This window comes from Psammomys obesus, unplaced genomic scaffold (genome assembly GCF_907164565.1).
Source record: "Psammomys obesus unplaced genomic scaffold, mPsaObe1.curated_primary_1811, whole genome shotgun sequence".
Taxonomy (NCBI): Eukaryota; Metazoa; Chordata; class Mammalia; order Rodentia; family Muridae; genus Psammomys; species Psammomys obesus.
Genome location: NW_026585742.1, coordinates 1,460,442 through 1,480,635, shown reverse-complemented (window position 1 = coordinate 1,480,635; position 20,194 = coordinate 1,460,442).

The following is a 20,194-nucleotide window of genomic DNA, read 5'->3' as shown; positions in this document are numbered from 1 at the left end:
AGGATTGTGTGGAGTATCCAAGATTTTGGAACTGTCAGAGTTGTGGGATACCTGCCAGGTAGACATGAAGAGCCAGTGTGGAACCAGCCCAAGAGAGGGAAGTACGTTGCAATGTTACTAGGTACACATAGTTGGTATAACAAAGGTAATATTTTATTATTCTGAGGATCACCACACAAAGCTCACACTCTCTGGTCTTATGCATATCTTCCCAAACCAGCTCACTTAAGTGATGCATCTTAGCTGAACATCAGGTCCAGTCTCTCACACTGGTTTCCAGATCAAGAGTCAGGATCCCAGCAGAGACTCTCCAGGCACAGGACATATCAAGGTAGCATCTCTCCAGCATTTCTGAAGATGTGTAAAACAATGCACTGCTCTTGGTCTCTGCTTATACACTGTTTATGGATATCATGAAGTTCTCTGCTTATGTAGTTGTATGTCTGATTCTCTTGAGTAAATGATGTCACTGGTGTCTGGTTATCAGGTGCAGCCTTGGGTATAGCGGGGTTCCTGACTAAGCTATTTTTATACTAGAAAAGTTGCTAACTTTGTGTGGGGCCTGGAATAGAAGAAAGCTCTTCAACAGGTCCAGGATGCTGTGAAGTCTGCTTTACCACTTGGACCATATGATCCAGGAAACCCAATGGTACTTGAGGTGTCAGCAGCATATAGGGATGCTGTTTGGAGCCTTTGGCAGAACCCTATGGGTGAGTCACACAAAAGTCCTTTGGGATTTTGGAGCAAAGTTCTACCATCATCTGTAGACAACTATTATGCCATTACCACACTGTTGCTATTGGGGACTGAACTTAGGGCCTCATGCATGAGAAGCAAGTACTAAGCCATCTTTCCACCCCACACTGATTTGATTACTATAGCTTTGTAGCAATTTCTAAAAAACAGAAGTGAAAGTCCTCCAACTCTGTACATGTTTTTCAACATTCACATCACTATTTTGGATATCATCTTAAAATATTGCATGAAATTCAGGATAGATTTTTCTATCTTTGGAAAAACACCACCAAGATTTTGGTAACGATTGCATTGAATCTACAGATGATTATTTGTGTAACATTGCCATTTTAACCATGAAGTCTTCCAGCTTATGAACACGGTTTCTTTGCATTTATTTGTCTTTTTCAAAAATAATGCTTTACAGCTTTCGCTTCTAATCCAATCTGGACACTCAAGCAAGAGAGAGAAATTTTTAAATTGTCAATAAAATGGGTCATTTCTCTGCCTAAAACTTACAATGGTTACCAATGTAGTAACAAATACACCAATGCCCCATGCTCCTATTCAGCCCATACCCTGCCTGCTTCTCTAATGTCTCATCTGGCCTTCAATGCACATTGCCACTCTCCAGCTGCCATATCTGTGTTCAGTCCTCAGAACATTGCAGGCTTTTCCTTACTTAATTTTTACATGGTAGAACCATCTTTCCCCTCCTTTTTCCTTCTTTTTCAACCATCAGATCATGCATCAATTAAAACTCTTGCAGGAGGCTTCCCTAAAGAACCTTTGGCTAGTTAGCCCATCCATTTTATCATTGTTCTCTGTTTATGCTGTTCCCAGTACTTAGCTGGATAGGTACATTTATTTGCATATTTGATTGTTCTTCTGTTTTTACTGAAGTGGTTGGGTTAAACAGTGTTTGCTGAGCTATATATTCCCCACCCCTGACCACCTTTTTCTATGTGTTTAACCAGCTCCAGTAAGGCAAAGGTCTCAGCCATTGGCTTATCTTGCTGTTTATCCTATGTAACTACATTAACCAAGTGGTTAATGGTTCTGCAAAGAACAATAGCCAGCTAGCAAATCTGTCTATTGCATACTGGCACAAAACTCTTTTGAAGGAGATCACAAAGAAAAAGGGATATTCCATAGTGATGGTGGGTAGGTTAAAGATATACCAACCCTAACAAAAACAGAAACACCCCACAGGTTTATGGGCACATGGGATATGGGCACATCAACCCTAGGAGAAACATGAGTACTTCACAGTGCCAGCACATAGCTTGAGGACATACCAAAGCTCCTGGAACCATATCCATCTAGGCCTACAGCTTCAATGATTTAGACCAAGTAGCTTGACAGAATAAGGAATACTTTATATTCCATCATAGCTTTCTCCACAGTTCTAGGACATTGTGCTTATTAAGACCAATAAAAAAAGCAACAGTTATTCAAATATTTATTTTATGTTCAGAATTCCTGGCAAAGGACCTCTAGAGGTGCTATTAATTCTTTTAGCCCAGTGGTTCTCAACCTTCCTAATACTGTGATCCTTAAATATAGTTCCCAATGTTGTGTTGACCCCAAGCATACAATTGTTTTTGTTAGTATTTTGTAACTGTAATTTTGCTACTGTTATGAATCATAATGCAAGTATCTATGTTTTCCTATAGTCTTAATCAACCCCTGTTCAAGGGTCATCCAAGATTCAAAGGGGTCATGATCCACAGGTTGGGAATCACTTTTAGTGACACTGAGAAGAGCTTCTGAAAGCTGCCTCCATCCATATGCCTGCAGAGAGTGACAGCAGCTAGGGATACAATGGAGCTGGCATTTAAGGACACAGTGCAGCTGCTTTATGGAGAACAGTGAGTCACAGCAGCTCTTGGGAATAAGCTGTTCTGTGTCTAAACATGTGTACAGACCAATCAGGAAGCTATCAATAGGCCCAAGAAAGTTTTCCTAAGGAAATGGTTTTAAACCAGAAACAGAATACTATCAGGAACTAAGAGCTGGGTGGTTGCCAGCACTGATTTGCGCATTAGAATTAAGTCTAAGCCTCATTTTCCCCACTGTAAGGACTGTTTACCCTTCAGTAAACTACCTAACTTATTTGAACCCCACTTTTCTTATTTTCATATATATATATTGTGCACAGACAATATATATTGATGTGGAATGCAGACTGTTGGGTTGAGATTGTCATTTTACGTTTTATTAGTTATATCCTAATGGGTTAGTTGGATCACTCTCGCTGTCTCTCTCTCTGTCTGTCTCTTTGATGTCCTCATTAGTAAGATGCAGACAATATTATCCCACCACAAATATTAAAGTAAAAGGCAATCTCTAAATCACAAAGCTCAGAACTCTGGAGCACAAGACAGTGGTGCTGAGAAAACAGCAACTTCCCAAAGCATGTTCCAAAAGTAAGACATAGTCCTTGACACACAGATGAAACAGGTTCTCAGGTTGATCTATCTACCAAGCAGCTTTCTGAGAGCAAAGCAACAGGGAGAAACACAACTAAATACTGTTTATATGCTAAGACCTCAGAGATGAAAGCTTTCAGAGGTTCTTGACCGAAGAGGTTTCTGAGCAACTCCTTGCAACTCCTGTAACGTGCAGAGTGAGCAGAGGCCAATAAGCAGAACTGAAATCCTGTTTAATGGAGGACAGGGGAGAAAGGGCAGGGAGCACTTAGTGATTGAGAACTCACCTATATCACTCACACATTATTTTTCATTTGATTCCAGCCATTCACACACTTCAAAGAACTCTAGCTTTTAGATATCAGAGTTCTACTTAATTCAGGAAGTCTGGGGATGAGTTAGGATAATACTCCTTCCCCCCCTTTTTTTAAACTTTTTTAGAAAGTTTCATCAGAATACCTTGTAGCTCCCAAGAACAGACATTTCACTAACACTACAGTTGTAGAATCTCTCAAAGGCATACACATCTCAAACCTTTATGAGAAGGTCTCTTTTTTTTATATATATATTACATCTTAACTGCCGCTTCCCTACCCTCCACTCCTCACAGTTCCTCTCTTCGCACCTCCCCCAGATCCAGTCCTCCCTGCTTCCATTCAGAAAAGAGCAGGCCTCCCAGGGATATCAACTGAACACAGCATCACAAGTTACATAAGACCAGGTGCATCCCCTCCTATCAAGGCTGGACAAGGCAGGACTGTAGAAGGAAAAGGATCCCAAGAGCAGCAAAAGAGTCAGAGACACCCCCACTCCCACTGTTAGTAGTCCTACAAGAATGCCAAGCTATAGAACCATAGCATATATGCAGAGGACCTATCAGATCCCTACAGGCCCCATGACTGTTGCTTCAATCTCTTGTAAGCCCCTAGGATCCCTGGTCAGTTGATTCTATGGGTTGTGTTCCTGTGATGTCCTTAACCCTGCTGGCTCCTACAATCCTTCCTCTCCCTCTTCCTTGGGGTTCCCTGAGCTCCACCTAATGTTTGTGTCTCTGCAGCTGCTCCCATCAGTTGCTAGATGAAGTTTCAAGTGATTTAACACTTACGACAATCTGCTTCTTTGCCAACGACCAGGAGCAACTTGTCACTCCAGGACAAACAGTGATTGTTGCGGGATAGCTATTGTGTTAGAGGGTTGTGAATGGAATGGTAAGAAATGAAGATGCCATATCTACCCCCAGAAAAACTATGGTATTGTTTGGGATTCCAGAGCTAGTACAAGATGCTGTGGAAACAGACATGGTCATTATCCAATTTTGGGTGTTCAGAGAGTTTTTGGAAACAAGCAAAAGGAAAGAAGAGTGGAAAAGCTTTGCTGGGGCTAATCAGCAGAAGTGTGTGAAGAATAGAGAAGAAAGTGAGACGTTGCCCCAAGCAAAGGAGAATACCCAATGCTGGAAACAGTTGGATGCTTTCAAGATCCTGAAAATCTCAGGAAGAGGGTAAGAGATGAAGTAGAATTCAAGAATTCCTGGGAGGAACTTCAACATACTATTAGAGATTTTTTTCCCTATCCCACAGAAAGCAAGAGGTGAACAAGCCACACAGCTCTGAAACTGCACGAACTCTTGACTGCCAACTATCTTCTGAGGAACATTGTACTTCACTGTCTTGACTCCCTCATTAGAGGAGTATCAATGGGCACATACTTCTCCAGCCTATGTTCTCTGCTAAGTTCCTCTGCTTCTGTCCGTGTGGGATGCCACACAGCAGAGATGTATGTGTTGAAATATCAAGGTAACAGAAATGGAGAGAAATGTTTAGAACCAGAACCCAGGGTAGTCAAGGCTTCACCAGCCTCCCAGGATGTGTGCTGGGTGACAGTGGAAGAATGGAGACAAGCAGGGACTGCAATGAGACCCTGGTCTCTATTATCACAGTAGTAGTCTTATAAGGCTACTTCCTGGATGATCCGAAAGGCAGAGAGAAATAATAAAAATCTGTATCAAAAATGAGTGTTTTTTTTTTTTTTTATAAGGCCACATCACACCAGGTTCTGTGTAGCCTGATTACAGCACAATTTAGAGTTTCTCCAAAACACTCTTAAAAGATAATTAACCTAATCTGGCATATTGAAAAGTCATTTGAAATCTCTATTTGGTGAATGAAATAATATATTAGCCAGCATGTGTATGTTAGTGATAACTCAGTTTATCAAGGGCCAGGGGAAGCCAAACTGTAGGTAAATGCTTCTCTCTGAACCCAGGGGCTGGTAATTATCTCCCACCACTCCTGCACCTGTAATAAGTCTATTTGCAATGTGGCCCCGTTCTTAAAGTCATACCAGCTTGTTACCAGGGTCCCCTACTGGAGGATTTAATACACACAATTCAAGAAAGCTCAGAGCTAGAAGGCCTTCCACCTTAACCATCACTGTCGTTAGGATATAATTAAAATTATTGCTGTTTAAAAAACTTTGTTGTTTTACATTTTATTGCCTGAAAAAGGCCATTTAGTCTTTTCATTGCTATTTCAGACAGTTCAAAACTAATTCCACATTAAAAAACAAGTCATTGGGGGCCATCTAGATGCAAAAAATTGTAATTACATGATTTCCTTAATTAATTTTGACAGAGGGTTTTATAACAAAGATTCCAAGCCAGTCTTATGTTTCCCAGGAAGAGCACTGTCCATGTAATCCTTAAATGCAGAGCTGTTTTCTGAGGCTAGAACTTTCCCTGCCAGCCTCAGCAAGTACCTTGATTACTAATAACAAAACAAATATACACATTCCTGGTGACTAATGGAGTTCCACTCAACAGACCCTGGCTTGGGAGAGCAAGGCCTACGATCTTCCCATTGCTCATTACTACCACTTCCGATAAGAGCCGGACCCTAAAATATAAGGTGTGTAAATATAGAGCCACCAACTGGAAAAGAAATGAATTTTAGGGGCAGTAGCCAAGTTCTAGGAAGAAATTAAGTTGGAGACCCTCGTCCATCTCAGACATTAGTTGTTCCAGGGCTGAGGCCCTGTTTTCATCCCAGGTCCAGCAAGTGAGAATTCAGTAACTATGGACACCAGGGAATTATTTTTGGTCCCCAGCACCTCAGACCAGTGATTTTTTTTCCTATCCTCTGTCATCCAGTGTTAATGGGAAGAAAATCCTTATTCATTTTCTGACAATTACTTTGCTAAACAAGCAAGTGTACTAGCTCTACAAAAGCACTTCACATCCAACAGCTAGACTTTTTTCTCACGGGGTCTACTTGTTTCCGTCACCCCTTCCACTCAGTGAGCTGTTTGGTGGCCCCTGTTTTCTTGCAGCTGAGCAATCTTTACTCTCTATGAGCTGACGATTTTGATGATCTAATCGAAGCTGCCCCTCTGACAGGGGAAGCACAAAAGCTATTTCTACTTACAAGTGTCTTCTCACCCCAGCCTCTCATCTGTACAGACACTGAACCTTCTATTATTTGTGTAAGTTGTGGTGGTGGACATGAACTTTGCTTATTGTTATTGAGCCTCATTTGTGTAACAGCTGCAGCAAACAGCCAGTCTCTCAGGCTTGGCTCCCGGGCTTTCTAAATCCTAACATAAACGTAAGTTATATGGGGATCTGATTTGATTCTAAGTGAATAGGGCAGGACCTGAGGAATCTACATTTCTAGCCAGTTCCCAGGTGTCACCAGCCTGCAGCCCTGTGGATGTATACTGTGATGTATACTGTGGATGTATACTGGTAAAGAGGCACCAAACTTCTTAGTTATTGTTCACATAAAGCACAATACCTGTTTCCTCTGTGGCCCTTGTGGGCTTCCTTAACTCTAATTTACATTTGCTCCTCAGCATCATACTCTGATTCCAATGGTGTTCCCAACTATCCATAAATAGCAACACCACAACCTCAATTAGTCCCATCTGGAAACACAGCCATAAAGGGAGACACACTTACCCTGCCTCCTTTCATTTCAGTCACCAAAGACAAACAAATTAGAAAGAAATAGAGAGAGAAACAATAAAATACCAAATGTCCCATGTTCCTCTGTTTATCTGAAGGTGTTGATTGCCATAAAGTATTTTTTTTCTTGTAAAGTAATTTATTTTAAATAAAAAAGGTCAGACAGCTATTTCATTTATCACCATTACAAAGGAGTCTAAGCCAGTGACAGAGAAAGGAAAGGAGAAATTAATTACAAGTCAGAAGCTGCAATAACACTCCTGGTAATTGTGACAAAAATTTTAAATTAACATTCTGTCACTGAGAAGTTTGATTAATTCTACAACTGGAGATACCATCACCAGAATATTCGGGGTATTGGAGGACAGGGCAGCTTCAGACTTAAAATGGAGATCCACTTCTTTGAGACTCCGAATGCATCTATGAGACACCTTCAGATTTTATTCACAGCTCAATTGGCTCAGTGCGCTGTTGGAAAGAATTAGCCAGGAAGGTCCGGAGTGCATAGAGCTTGCCTGGCAAACCTAGTGAAGAAAGCTGTGTTCAAGAGCCTCTCTTGGCTGCTTGTTTTCTGTGTTGCTAAGTACCACAGAAATGCTTCCCATGCAGCCACTGGAGTTTTTCTTGGGTGGTGGTAGAGGGACAAAAATAATGGAACAGGCTACAGTTAGATTTCTTTCATCTCCATTTCTTTACAGGTTTTTATAATGGGAAGTAGGGTGGGCATAAATGATGGCTCAAACCTGGACAGTGGGAACTAAAGAAAGGAAGAGTTACATCAAGAGGACAGTTGGAACTAGTTTAAAATAGTCCAGTGATGGACTTATCAATGATCTACGCAGTGCACTGGCTCCAAATAAGCACAGTTAACATTTAGTTTGGTGCTTGATTATGTTGAAGGCTTTTGAGCCGAATGAATTCATTCAACCCTTATTATTGCTTTTTTAAAGTGGATTCTATAGTTATCCATTTTATAGATGGATGTCCTACTGAGGCATGGGGAAGGTAACAAACACCAGGATTTTATAACTCCCTGGACAATGAAGAGCATAGCCAGACAAATCACGGGTCAGCAAACTGCCCCGCAGGATAGGACAACTGGCTACCTACTTCAGAAGAGGAAAATCTGTCAGAAATTAGCCATGCTTTTTTATTTTCATACTTTTCCAGTTTCCCTTTTGTTGCTGTGGTAAAAACTATCACCAAAAGCAACTTTGGGAGGAGAAGATTTATTTTGGCTTACACTTCCAGGCCCATTTTTGAGAGAACTCGGGCAGGAATCAAGGCAGGAACCTGGAGGCAGCAACCATTGAGGAACACTTATTATTTGCTTGCTCCCAGGTTCATCTTTCTTATACATCTCAGGCCTATCTGCTAATGGATGGTATTCCCCATGGTGGGCTGGACTCTCCCCAAGACATCAATTAGCATTCAAGAAAATGCACCCCCCACCCCCCCAAAAAAACCAACACATGGCCATAGACCAATCTGATGGAGGGAATTCTTCAACTAAAGTTAGCTCTGTTCTGGTGAGTCAGGTTGATAACCCAGATTAGCTGCTACACATACTAGGCTATGTCTTTATGCCAGTGTTAGAGTTGAGTACTACAATAAAACTATGGATCAAAAACCAAAATTCTTTACTAAATGCCTTGTATAGAACAAAATTTACCAAAATCAGCTCATCACTATGATGCTGAAGATTTCTACATTACCATTCAGCCTCTAGCAAAGATTGAACATGCTGAATACTTTGAAACACTGACCCATCAAGCAACAAAGTGAAGCCCTCAGATCATGGAAAATCCACTTGTAAAATGTGAATGTTAATTTATTAACATATATGAATAATTCACTGTGATTTCCCACAGTCTGCCAGTGTTACATTAGATTTTGATGTAAAGTCTATCACTCAACTTGTAGAGGTAGGCTCATTTCACATAGACCTGTAGGCTCTAAAGAAGTGGTAGTTGCCAGCAGAACACACTGAGCTGCTGCCAGGGAGCGCAGTGTACACATTTCTCTCCCAAGATTAAATGGGATTGCATGGAAAACTAGATTGAGATCACTGTCTATCAAGATGTCCTTTTGCTTTCTTTAGACAAAGTATGAGAGCAGGTTATGTAGTTTCCAAATAAGAGAGAATAGAAAAAGAAAGATGGGTCATTTAAGCTTGAAAAAGCTTGGCCTAGAGTGAGATATTTAACTATATAGGAAGGTTAAAAGATAAAGTTCAGATAAGACGGTAGAAAGTGTAGAAATCCATTAGGAAAGGAGAAGGGCATTACACAGAGCTTACTGGCCCGACATAGAGGGCTTGCATGGGGTGAGCTGGTGAGAGAGGAGCAACTGGTAACCATTTGCAGAAAAGGAGAACACCCAAGGAGTTTTGCCACTGTCACTCATCTGTATGATAAAGAGATAAAACATGGGTTAAAAAACAAAAATAAAAGTAGAAATGAAAAAATAATTTTTAAATTAAAGCCTAAAATTGAGGTAATATGAAATGGATGAAAATAATTTGAAGTGTAAATAATCTAACATTTTAATGGTAACTACAATGATTATATTGATCTAAATGGCAGAGTAAAATAAAAAGTAAGCCAACTCTTAAAATATGTGTATAGAAAATATAGGTATGAGTCTCAGCCTCTGCTTTGATACCATGAAGGGTAGAGTCTTTCAGAGTCCCTCTATGATAGGTTCCTGTCCTGTTTCCTGTTTTCTTCCTCGTCCGATGTCCATCCTGTTTGCCTTTTTGAATGATGATTGAGCATCTTACCCAGAGTTCTTCTTCTTAATTAGCTTCTTTAGGTGTACAGATTGTAGTATGATTATCCAAATTATATGTCTAATATCCACTTATATATCATGTGTGTCTTTCTGCTTCTGGGATACCTCATTCAGGATGATCTTTTCTAGTTCCCACCATTTGCATACAAATTTCATTATTTTTTGATCACCCCCCCAGGGGGGTGCAGCCTTACCAAGCCACAAAGAAAGACAATGCAGCCACTCCTGGTGAGACCTGATAGATTAGGATCAGATGGAAGAGGAGGAGAACCTCCCTTATCAGTGGACTGGAGGTGGGGCATGGGTGGAGAAGAAGGAGGGAGGGGGGATTGGGAGAGGATGAGGGAGGGGGCTACATTTGGGATACAAAGTGAATAAACTGTAATTAATAAAAAAATAAATGAATTAAAAAATAAATTAAAAAAGAAAATATAGGTAAAAGTAGGCATTGAAATCAGTGTAAGAGATAGTTCATGAATGGTATATAAATTTCTTTCCTCAATAATATTAAATACCTACTTACATTACATGTAAAATAATTCTTGAGCTGGGTATGGTGGCACATGTCTGTAATCTGTAATCCCAGCACTCAGGGAAGCAGAAGCAGGTGAATCTCTGTGAGTTCAAGGCCAGCCTGGTCTACAAAGCAAGTCAAGGACAGCCATAGCTACACAAAGAAACCCTGTCTTGAAAAAACAACCAAAAACAAACAAACAAACAAAAAATAACCAAAAAAACAAACAAACAAACGACATTCTTGGAGTTAACAAATTAGAAAGGAAATTGGATTGATTATAGCTTAAGCCTGGGAACACTGCTCTAAGGGTAAAGCAATCAAAAAACCACGGTCCCAGGATTGCAAGCATGCATCTCTTTTTGGTCTATGAATACATATGTGAGCAAGCAGCTTCATGTTCCTACTGAAGCCAAGGCTCTCCAGTCAGGGACATCACCCTCAAATTGTGAGTCCCATGAATCCTTTCTGCCTTAAGTCACTTCATCTTAGCAATGACAAATGTAATGAATATAAAAAGTAGTACCAAAAAATAAGGCAATTGCTGGAATAAAACTGTTAGTCCAAAGGCCTTTGAAACTAGTTTGTAAGAAAAGTATTCAAAATTCTGGAACTATAGTTCTGTGAGGTTTTAGAGTATAAGGAGATGTTAGTGGGACATTCTAAATGGAATTCTGAAGACCAGATTACCAATAGGAAAGCAGAAAATAAAATCTATGCTCATGAGATTTCAGAAGAGAACAAGGAAACTGCTGGGACCTGGAGTAGAGTTCATTTATTTTGCATTATGAAAGAATCTGGGTGTCTTTTGCCAGTGTCCCAAACATCACTTGGAGCTAAATACAGAAGTATAGGACTTAGGCATTTGGCAAAGATTGTTTCATGGAAGCATGGCATTTGGGATGTGCCATGGTTACTACTCTCTGCTCTTTCCATGTTTAAAGGGAGAATCATAAGTGAAACAAAAAGATATGAAAATAGGATGTTTTAGAGGAAAGGGGTATGAAAACATTTAGAGTTGTGGCAAAGCAATGTACTTTTAAACAGATATTATAGGGACAGGAAGGTGACTCAGTAAGGCAAATACTTGTTGTTCAAGCATGAGCATTGTCCTCAGAGTTCATGAAACAAGCCTGGTTTGGTGGAACATACTCTGACCCCAGGGCTTGGAAGATAAGATCAAAAAAGATCTAGGAGGGAAGATTTGCTTTCCAATAGCAGGAACTATCTCATGGGCTGAGCATCCAGACAGAGGAAAGAGGAAAGCGGAGGTGAGTGCTAGCATGTATCTCTCTCTGTTCCCACATCCACCCAGATATGAGCAAACAGCCCCATCCATGGAAAATCTCCCATGGATTTTCCAGCATGACACAGTCTATGCTCAAACCATGAGTTAATTTTATTTTTCTCAAAAGAGGCTAGCAAGATGGCTCAGAGGCTAAGCACTAAGACACTGGCTGTTCTTCTTACTGTCCTGAGTTCAATTTCCTGCAACCACATGGCTCATAACCACTAGAGTGAGATCTGCTGCCCTCTTCTTGGCCTGCAGGCACAGATGCAGGCAGAATATATTATAAGTAATAAATTTAATTTTTTTCTCAAAAAACAAACAGGACAAGAAAGAAAATATAAGAAACAAGACTTTAAAAGACTATACAAATACTTGGATAAATAAAAATTACCCAACAATTGTAAAGTAGGTCAAGCAAAAGAGTATTATTTTTCTGTTAGTTAAAAATCTATAAAGCTATAAGTTGACATTATATAATTAATAGTTTATGAAGGACCAGACAATAATAATAAAATAATTAAAATTAAATTGATAAGGAGAAGAAAAAAATTAATAAACTTAGAAAGAAAACAGTTGAAAATTTCTGAATTTTAAATATCTGAGAATTTTTGTAACTGGACATTTATTTAATCTGTTAAATTAACAATGTTTGCTTGAACTGTCTCCATCTTCGGTAGGCAGATTCTATCTCAATGGTCCTCCTCAAGTGGCACCCATGATGTAAAGTCATAAAACATTTCAGAATGACTGATTAATACAGGAATTCCATCCAAGAAATTTCTTAAGGAAAAAATACTACAAGTGTGCAAAAAAAATGATTAATGAAAATGTAATCCTGATAGAATAAAAGGCAAAAGGTAGTTGAAAAATACAAAACAAACAAAAATTCCCTCCAGACAAATAACTTTAGGGTGTGATTATGTAAGGCATGGCAAATCAGTAAAAGAGAATAATGTATAATCTACCAAATTCCTGCTTCGGAAGAAGACAGAGGTAAGAAAACGTTCTAAATATACTGTTGAGCGAAAAGTAATAATTACAGCGCAGTGTGAACAATTGAATCCTTGATTCAAAAACAAGACAAGATGATCAAATATACAATGTTTGCTATAAAAAAATAAAAGGAAAATACCATTTTTCTTCCTTGTGTTTCCCTGTATTTCCTCATCTTTCTCTAGAGAACTCAAAATAATTTGGTAATTAACACTAATAAGTGTACTCAATATTCCCTGTGAAAGATGACACGGAAATAGGCGGGGCATACTGCATCCTCCCATGGACTTAGTTAGGCAGCTGTGGGTGGTGGTGGCAAGAGGATTTTAGGAGGATGGAGGCAGAATCAATGCATCACTGTCAACTAATGATTAGAGTTAGGACATCTGTGTGGCTTTTCTTCATGGTATGTTGCCTGTAGAGGGAGAAGTGTTAGCGAGATGCTGGGCTGATTAAATCCCGACTGCAGATGACCTTCAGGCAGATATGGACCATCAGAAGGAAACTGTCCCTGGAAATATGTAGCAGAGGTGGTGACAGTAATAAATGACCCCAAAGCCACCTGTCCACCCACTCTAGACCCCAGAATTATAGTATTATTAGGGAACCTGCATGTGACCAGAAGAAAGCAAACTGACGTTGGGAGAAGGTGTTTAATAACAACCACAAACATTGCTGCTTCCTGTCACAACCACGAAAGTCACAGACTCCATCAGAAACACCCTAACCTGATCTGACTCTCCCCCCCCCTTCTAAAAGCAGCTGGGAGTGTGGAAAGGCAACGTCATGTGCTTACAGCTTGGTGCATTCCTGTGATATCAGTGAGCAACACTTAAGGCAGAGGGATTCATGCAGAGAGGGGTTCATTTCTTCCTCTTGTTCTACTCCATTCCATCCAGCTTCCTAGTTCTGCCTTTACAGGAAGATGGAAAAATACCAGGGTGCTAGCTCACAGGCTACACCTCAAAATTCTCTTAGGAGACATCATTCAGATTGTGCTAGTATCTAACGTGGCACATGAAATATGGCAGACACACCATAAGTGCACCTCAGCAAATCACAAATCCAACACCCACAGAGTCTACATGGGACTTTACTGGGACTTTACTCTCTGTTGAGTCCTCTTCCTGTCCGTTAGGCTAGCCATTTAGCAGAGTCATGCATCTTGGGGCAATCTAAAATTCCCCTGTGAGTCTGGCTTGCTAAAACAGGAAGCTCTGCTCAGCACATACCTTTGTCCTCCAAAGACTTGAAGTCCCTACCTCTTTAGTTCATCCTGCCCATCATAACTAGCCACACAAAAGAGGGACAAGAACCAGAGAACAAGCATGAATGGTTGCTGACAAGGGATGGTGGCTCACTATTCTCTTCTACTGTGCCTGTGCACCTGTGTGTAGGTGCCTATGGAGGTCAGAGCTGGAGTTATAGTTACTTGTGAGCTGCACAGCATGAGTTCTGGGAACCAAACTCAGGTCCTCTACAAGAGCAGTGTGTGCTTATAACCACTGAACCATCTCTCCATCCCTCCATGATTGAGTTTTAACTATCTTCCCAGCTTCCTGGGAAGGATGGATTGAAACACGTTTCATTTGGCCATGAGCTCCAGGAGGCTGGTGACATCTTTATCCACAACATCTAGGACAATGCTTCTCATGGAGAAGCTGGTTTACATGTGTGCTGATGTCATATGACTAGGGATGCAGTATGCCTTCTTAAAGCATGTGATGATAACCTAGTATCTGAGAAGAATTACAGGGTAAATATTTGAAGTCAAGGGTATCTATTTTTATCACTTCCTTTTGGAATTTGCCACCTATACTCCCAACTCTCATACAGTCCAAGGAAAGAGAAAAATTGTGGAGTGATGGAAGCTGAGAGGGACATCCATTTCTGGTACCATATAATCTGGTTCATCCAAATCCAAAACCCTTGTCTCTCATGCTTCAAGAACAGTGGGCAGAGTCACAGTGACAGCTGTCAACTCTACCCAGTGTTGGCACCACAATGACCCTGTGATCTAGGCAACTTATAGCCTCCCCGTAAGAAGAGCAGCTGTTCGTATGTTTTCCACTTGAATTATTTCTGAGAAAGGATCACATAGAGCAGAGTCAATGTGACAATGGGGTAAATTTTATAAATTCTAAAAATGAATAGCCACTGGCTCCCAAATAGTCACTTTCCCCCAGTCATTTTGTTTCAAAACCAGACAAGTTTTGACAACAGACAACTTTATGAACCTATATTGTTCAGTTTATTGAATTTTTTTCCTCTGGTGTTTGCTCATCGCCCAAGTATGTTGGGGAACAGAGAACACCTAGCCTCCATCAACTCACTATCTAAGATTACCCCGAATCGGGGCTGGTTTCCACCCACTTACATTTCTTCTAGCTGCTTTTCTCTGGTTTCTTTCAGATAAGCACAAAGTATTTCATATCTCAGGGTCAACTCTAAAAAATTCTTCATTCTTTAAATACAGAATCAAACCACCTGATTTTCAGTAGGATAATTTAGAGTGAGTAACTGCACCATTTCTGTTTTATGTCAAATTTGTCAAATCTTTTCCTCTACTTCTGACCTTCAAGCAGTTGAGGGTCATACATACATTAAGTGTGAACATTCTCATGGATATGCAAAACATTAACGAAGTTAATTAGGCAGTTTTCAGTATAATTATGCCTTCCAAAAAACAAATGCCACAAACTTGTTCTTAGAAGCCAGCTATTTTTTTTTTTTTTTCATTTTGAAAGTTATTCCACTGGCTCAATTTTTTTCTTCTGTGAATACTGGTTTCCCTGTTTTCCTATTCCTTCAATAAAATTGCATTTAGAGTTAGACTCTGCAAGTGTAGCTAGGTCTTGGTCTGCAAGTAGGTGAGAAGGAAGCTGTAGTGATCTACGTAATTGGGAAGAAGCTGGAGAGCCTGGGTGAACCATGAGGTAATAACACAGACTATTAGTCCATTGTCAGCAGTATGATGAGAAAGAGCCAAAAGTGATAGACACTAAGACACTCACTTTCCAGGAACAGCTCTGTGTAGAAAAGTTTTAATTCAGAACATCGTTGCTCTGGCAAGAGATCCCATCCCCAAACCTTCTAGGTCTGTGTGATCTAGCTGGAACACAAACATGCCTTAAATATAGGAGACAGAGGCAAGCAGATTTCTGAGTTCAAGGCCAGCCTGATATAAAGCAAGTTTCAGGTAAAATAAATAAATAAATAAATAAATAAATAAATAAATAAATAAATAAATAAATAAGATAAATAGAAGCTTATGTCTAGGCATGCTGGTACTTGGCTTTAATCCCATACAATGAAAGTAAAGTTAGTTTGTAGAAAAAAAGCACCCATGTTTGAAAGTGATATCTGAGTGGCAGATACAGTGATGAATCAGAGAAAGACTTGATAAAATATAATATGCCCAACACTCATGAGAAGAGAGAGGACGGGGAAGATACTTAAGGGGTAATGGGAGAGAGAGAAGGCATTTTTACTGAAACAGTAATAGAAAGACAGGTTGCAGAGAAAGAGCACTGGTGAATGCCAGTGAATGAGAAGAAGCCAGGAGATTAGAACAGATTGCTGGAATTAGTTTGAGGCCAAGAAGAGCAATTCAGAGGCCATGAGAAAAGCCAGATTGAAAAGTCAGCTGGGAGAGGACTTTGAGCCAGTTGTATCAGCCAACCCAGAGCTCACGGTGAGCTTATTAAGCAGTAAGTCTCAGAGGCTGAAAACATTCTAGGCCCAAGTTAGAGTGTCTGAAGGCTAGAATCTTCCAGGACAAGGTTTAGGTTAGCAGACAAATGCAGCAAGGTTCTGAGACAACAGAACCAGGCAAATAGAACAATAGAACCAGTTCCTTTTAGAGCTCTCTGCCTTAGTGAAAGAGAACTAACACTGGTTGAAGGACACTGGCCACTAGAACATGGCTTTCAGGGTTATATCCTGTTCCTTATCTTTCCCAACCCCCTCCTTCCTAGCTATCACAAGGTCAGTATCTCTTTTCCAGTGTTTTCTGTCTTGCTTTAGTCCTCAGAGCAATAGCACTGGGTGATGATCGACTGAAACCATGAAATGGAACACATCTTTTTTTTTTTGTTAAGTTGTTTACATCTGTAATTTTGTCAAACAATGCAAGGTAACTACTGTGTCTAGAATGCTTTGTTTTTAGCAAGGGCTAAAGCAAGGGTCAGAGGGAGATGTAGCCTTGCTATAAACACGTTGTGGACTGTGAGATATAGTGGCTAGGACTCCAGCTATTTAATTATCTGTAGTAGGATATCTGCAAGGAACATTTTTGTGTTCACCACTGTGATTGTGAATTATTTAAATGTCACAGTTAAGAAACTAGATAGTTTTGGCTCCACGAAGGAGAAAAAACTGAAAGCAGTTTCAAATGGACTCAACAATGTGCAGGTACAGGTTGTTTGAAAAAGTATTCTTTATGGGATTGAAAGAATAGCATTTACTGTAAAGCCATCAGAACTGCTACGATTCAATCCCAGGGGCTGCAAGTCCTTTCAAGTTAAAACAGTAAATAATTTGATTGAGATAAAGATTAATAGCCAAAATCACATAAGTCAGTAAGAAGCAGCATAGAATATCAAGCTCCAAAGATTAATAATGGTAAAAGACAATACTGTGATAATCAGCTTCACAGTGATGGATCACGAGGGGGTTTAATGAGAGAATTTCAGAAGAGGAATTTCAATAGAGTTGACTAGACTCAGAAAAACGCAAATCACACAGCTAAACCTGAAAGTGGGCTGCCTGCCCAGAGGGCACGGGCAAAAATGCCATTTTCCTGTCTGCACACTAAATGCTAAAATATCACACAAATTGGTGTCAAGAGGTTGAATGGAATCTGCTGCAGTGAAACGTGATTGGAGCAAAGAAACGGTGCTCACCACTTCCATCTGGAAGGCAGATGAGCTGAGCTCACAAAGCAGAAGCGTGTCTTAGCATGCTCCTGGAGACTCAGCATCCATCATTAATTTCCACCGAGGAGGTGCACGCACTCGTTGCCAATGATGCCAACACTGCAAACTAATGTTATTCTATTTCAGAAAGTAACAGGCCATTGTCCTCAGTGCCTGGGCCAACCGTATGGGCACAAATTCAATCTCTCTAAAAGGGATGGTACATACTCTCAAGGAGATCCTCACTATTCTAAGCCTGGAGGATGGAAGGTCAAGCGAGCCTTGGTGCAAAGTTTACAAAATAGAAGCCTTTGTGGAGTCAAAATTGTGATTTAATGGAGTTCATGGGTGCATAGGGTGGGGGCATAGACTGTGTTTTAGAACATGGACATGAGAGGTAAGCTGGCCCATGGTTAGGACTCAGCTCTACCACAATTCCATGGTTGGGGCAAGGGTGTGAAGTTCAGTTCCCTTACTTGCCAAACGGGAACAATAACTGTTCTCTGTTTTAAGTTACTGAAAGCTTTAGAGGGGATTTTTAAAAAGCCACATTCTCTATGCAGTGTCATGACACACCATCCCACAATCTGTGCATAATTTTCTCCCGGAAGTTAATACCTATCCAAATGACAACGATATCATCAAATACAATTTTTTAAAATAATAAACTATGCAGAGAATAACTGCATAGCAGAGACCAAAAAGCAGTGGGATGGGGGTAAGGCGTGGGGTGGGGGGTTGTCTGGATTATATAGTGAAGAGACAGAGACAGAAGAATGCTATCAAAGGGTGAGCTCACAATTTAGGTTAAGAGTATATAAAGTCATATCTACTGGGAGCACTCTTGGGTTAAGGTTAGAAGAAAACCTTTAAAATGAAAGAGAAAAAGGGAAAGGGGGATTTGGTAAACTAAAGCATACATTATGCAAAAGCACAGCTAGCTTAAAAACCTAGTAAAAGCTGTAGCTTTGTGTTAAAACACATAAACATTCTTTTCTCAGTTTATAGAGAAACTGAGGGCTCTATATACAGATAAAGGACTAGATATACAGATAGCCATGTTGGATAGACATGTTTTTAGCATGATAAGAAACACTTTTAAGTCTTTATTCAGGAGACAACCAAAGGGAATCTAAAATCTTGAGCTTGGGACTGAATAGTAAGTAGTCAGTGCTACATCAGTTTATTAGAGCTCTATTGATCAATGTTAAAATTTTGAACTTACAAAATCTTATAACAATATAAGTATAATAGCATAGAGGGGGGAGAGAAATCTGATTTCTCTCAAAAGACTTCTTGTTTTTAATATGCCTTAAATTACTTTCTTCTAGCACTAGAACTTCCATTTACATACCTTAAAACACCTACTTTAGACCCTCAAACACTTTACAACTTGCATTTACCAACCAAAAAATATGTTCTTAGACCCTTAGACACTTTCTTAGGGGGCTTTCCTTTATAACTTTCATTTACCAACCTTGAAACAGCTTCTTAGAACCTCAAACATTTCTTTAGATCCTCATAATTTAAACTTTCAGATCTTCAGACCTTACATAAGCTTTATGCTTTTTACAAAAACTTCAGTTATTCGCCTTAAGACATAGGTGGTTGATTGCTATGAGCAGTCATTTAAATGAAGGAACAGTAAAAAGTTACATTGAAATCTGTTTACCTTTTAACATGAAGCCTGTGAGCAAGGCAAACTGGTTTGCCTTTTTAAACAAGAGTTCTAGTACCTTGTAGTTTTAACAAGCCAATGAATCAATTAATAAACTAACAGTGGATCTGTCTGTCCTCAAGCTGTTAAGCTACTAGTGACTTAGCCATTAATGTTATCAGAGACCTAAGAAGAATAAATTGTAACCTAAATGAATCTATGTATCAATCAAAATGACAGAGATGACTAGTCTGTACACCACCTAGACAGTTGTCCCAGGCTTCTGTGGTTTCATGGCATCATGGGCAGAGGCAGTCTGGCCATCAGAAGACAAGAGGATATTTCTGTGGAAGAAGAACATGAGAGACTGACCTTACCTCGTTTTCAGCAATGAGAGATAATAACTGTCCTGGTTTCCAGTTTTGTCCACAGTTCAGGCTGGGCCTTAGCCATGGGCCAGTTGGGGCAGTCTTGCCCAGTGGCTAACATACCATAATCCAGAGTTGAAGTCATCTGTCATTGTGCCCAAATCTTTTTGGAGACTTGGGAAGCTACTGCTTGAATTTGGGACTCTGTCTATCATAATAAGCTTACACATGTTAAATGCCATATTTAGCAGATCTCTGACAAGCTTGAGGGCCAGCATATCTGAGTTAATCTTTGTCTGACTTTAGTTATCTGCTCTAAACGGCATCCTGTCAACATAAAACAGAATGTTATAATCTCTAATTTTGGTACATTCTGTAGTTAAGTGTTTTAGGACCACATCTATTTCAAGTAGATTTAAATAGACAAAACTTCGTAGTTAACCATCCTAGGCTTGACCTTGAAAATATAAACAACCAACTGCAACAGTTATTAGCATAACTTTAAATATATTTCTAAACTAAAATCAAAGCAAA